This window comes from Chiloscyllium plagiosum, chromosome 11 (genome assembly GCF_004010195.1).
Source record: "Chiloscyllium plagiosum isolate BGI_BamShark_2017 chromosome 11, ASM401019v2, whole genome shotgun sequence".
NCBI lineage: Eukaryota > Metazoa > Chordata > Chondrichthyes > Orectolobiformes > Hemiscylliidae > Chiloscyllium > Chiloscyllium plagiosum.
Window position 1 is genome coordinate 21,208,922 of NC_057720.1, and position 3,456 is coordinate 21,212,377.

General features: G+C 43.3%; 1 long non-coding RNA gene across 1 annotated transcript in view; it reads left to right on the forward strand.

The window, feature by feature from the left end:
- The window catches only part of LOC122554208, a 24,129-nt gene extending 21,056 nt beyond the window's left edge, over nt 1-3,073 (forward strand). The window contains exon 3 of the long non-coding RNA XR_006312930.1: nt 2,530-3,073. This is a non-coding gene — a long non-coding RNA (uncharacterized LOC122554208). The remainder of the gene's footprint in view (nt 1-2,529) is intronic.
- Nucleotides 3,074-3,456: the final 383 nt, after the last annotated feature.

Consider the following 3,456-nt stretch of genomic DNA (forward strand, 5'->3'; position numbering starts at 1 on the left):
AGCAGTTCTAGTAAATTTCCCTGCCAGTATATTAGTCCCCTTCCAATTTAGGTGCAATCCGTCCTTCTTGTACAGGTCACTTCTACCCCAAAAGAGATTCCAATAATCCAAAAATGTGATTCCTTCTCCCATACAGCAGCTCCTCAGCCATGCATTCATCTGCTCTATCCTCCTACTCCTGCCCTCACTAGCTCATAGCACTGGGAGTAATCCAGATACTACTACCCTTGAGGACCTCCTTTTTAAATTTCTGCCTAACTCTCTGTAATCTCCCTTCAGAATCTCAATCTTTTCCCTTCCAATGTCATTGGTTCCAATATGGACCAGGGAAACAACACACCATTCTGCTTTTTCTCTGCTGGCCACAGAAACATCTGTCTGTACCTCCGACTACAGAATCCCCTAACACAATTGATTTCTTGGAAGCTAACGTACCCCTAGTTGCATTAGAGCTAGTCTCAATACCAGAAATTTGGCTGTTGTGCTATGTTCCCCTGAGAATCCATCACCCCCTACATTTTCTAAAACAGCATACCTGTTTGAAATGGGTATATCCACAAAAGACTCCTGTTCTAGCTGCCTACCTCTCTTACCCTTCCTGGAGTTAACCCATCTATGTGACTGTATCTAAGACTATCCCCCCTTTCTATAACTGCCATCCATCACATACTGTAGCCGTTGCAAATTCCTCATCGCTTCTATTCGTCTCTCCAACTGATCCACACGATCTGATAAGATTTGCATCCAACAGCATTTATGGCAGATATAATCCGCAGTAACCCTTAAACTCTCTTTAAACTCCCACATCTGACAAGAAGTACATATCACTGCAAAGGCCATTTTTGCTCCTTCACAATCTACAGACCCAGAAAATAACACCATCTTATTCCTCTACAAACACTGCCCTAGGTTAAATTAATAGCTATGGCTTATATTTTAAGTTTAATCAAGAGACTTATCTCCAAAAACATATAATCAAGAAAGAATCTACTGTACCCACGACTGCAGCCTTTCTCTCCACAAATGCTGCTAAACCTGCTGAGTGTTCCCAGCAATTTCTGCTTTTGCTTTTGACGGTTATCAGATCAACCAAGATGTAACTGAATAGCGAAGTGGACTTGATGGGCTGAGTGATCTGCTCCTATGTTTTACAGTCTTGTTGACCGATGGGTGTGAATGCTTCATTCCAACCTCACCCAGCTTCTTGGTGAAAAAAATGGGAGTGGAGTAGTGGTGACTGAGAGGGCTGGGAATCAGCTGCTATAATTCAGACAGTTCTCTTTGGGAGCCATTGCTGATTTAGAACCTGTGATCCTAAATTTCAGCTTGTAACTCCACCCCCACTTTGCGAAGCCTGGACAAATCTGTCTAGGGCCTGTCTAGTTATTAGTTGTGCAAGACAGACTGCTAGTGAGTGTAAAGAGAAGAGGCACTTGTCTTTGTTAACAAGATGGTTTATTGTTCAAGAGCAATAAGTACAACTTGCATCTTTCATCAGGCATTTTATTCAGGACTCGCAGAAACTGTACAAAATACATGCATTAGGAGAAAGTGAGGACTGCAAATGCTGGAGAATCAGACATGAAAAGTGTGGCGCTGGAAAAACACAGCAGGTCAGGCAGCATCTGAGGAGCTGGAGAATTGACGTTTCAGGTATAAACCCTTCATGTTCCTGATGAAGGGCTTTTGCCCAAAATATTGACTCAGAATACATCCATTGTCTAAAAAGTCGGAAGTGTGGTGCTGGAAAAGCACAGTCAGTCAGGCAGCATCTGAGGAGCAGGAGAGTCGACATTTTGAATCCTGAAGCAGACCCACTACCACAGCCATATTGCCTTCCTCAGCGCCTGCCTACGGAACCGACTGATCCTGCATGGACTCCACACTACATTCAGACCATCACAATTTGGACCTGACCAGGACAACCACTACGTACAGCAAATCCAAAGGCTCCAGAAATGGTTCTCCCACCGGAACCTAAGCTCCACACTCGCAGCCATGCACTACCACCTACTCTCTCTGCAGTTGGCCCTGTCCCAGCTCAGGGCCACACTCTCCCGGACCTGTAAAGGACCTTTGCTGTTCTTCATTCTGAGAAGAATCCAGACACTCAGCAAACACATTTTCTCCACCGTACAGGACATCAAGGAACGTAAGTGCACCAAACTTTCATGTACTTACCTCCAAACTTGGGATTCCTCAATCATTCCAGAACCTTCTCCCGGCCTCCAGAACCTCTCGGACACCATTAGCCATGCGGCCTCTCCAGCCACACACACCACGGCAGTCGCCTCATTCCTAATGAAGTGCTTATGCCTGAAACATTGATTCTTCTGCTCCCCGGAAGCTGCCTGACCTGCTGTGCTTTTCCAGCACCACGCTTTTCGACTTGATTCTCCAGCATCTGCAGTCCTCACTTTCTCCTATTCCTTAAAAAGGCTAGGGTAGAACTCACTGTCTCCACCTAAAAACTGTGTGACAGCATTGCTTTGGCTGGAACTAATGGAACTTCATCATTAACTCTTTCAGAGCCACTTACCTAATGGAGCAGAGACAGTTGGAAAGTTCATTTCACTGGCTAAAAGACAATCGATGGAACTATGCTCCAGACCTGACCCAACACAATATATAATACAGGAGCCAGTCTGGGAAAGCAGACATTTTTAGCTTTAAAGTAGTTTGGTCAGTAACAGCCATTATGTGTAGAGGTCTAAGTAGAACCTGTGAGGACAGCACCAGCCTTTGTTGTCTCGGCACGTCAGAGTTAGATTTTCTCTCTGACACTGAGTTTAACTAAGAAAGGTGCCAAGAATTCATTCCTGTTCAGCTGAAAAAGAGTCCAACTAGCAGGACCAGCAATGAAAAAGGACCTTCATTGACTCCCTGAAGCTTTTGTGACTACTGAGTCCACCTCCAAGACAACCTCTAGCTATTTGACTGCAGAAGACATCACAGCTGCTCTTCACCTTTAACCCTTCACTGCAGACCTCCAGTCCTTCAAATACAAAACACAGACTCAACATGATATTCTAAAGGATTGAACTGAATTTCATCTTTATAGGTATCTCATGTCTTTAACTGCATTTATTCTTTTGTTCATAACTTTATTATTTTTACTTAAATAACTTACAGTACTGTTTTGTAATAAACTAACCTTTACTTTGTTTAAAACTAATGCTTTGCTGCAGATTATTTTTAGATTGAAGGATTTGCAAGTGAAAAGGGGTTATACACAACACACACAACTTCTTTGTTCACAGATCACTTTGAAGGAACACCATGCCTTAAATCGAGGTAGAAGGAACTGTGTTAGACATTGAACCACTATGGCTCCCAACAGCTTTAGCAACAATGAGGTGAATTGGAAATTGGAGAGGTGAGAATAACTATCCTGTAACCTCTACTGTCTTACAATCTATTGGTCAGACACACTAGTTGTTCAAAAATGTTTTAAGC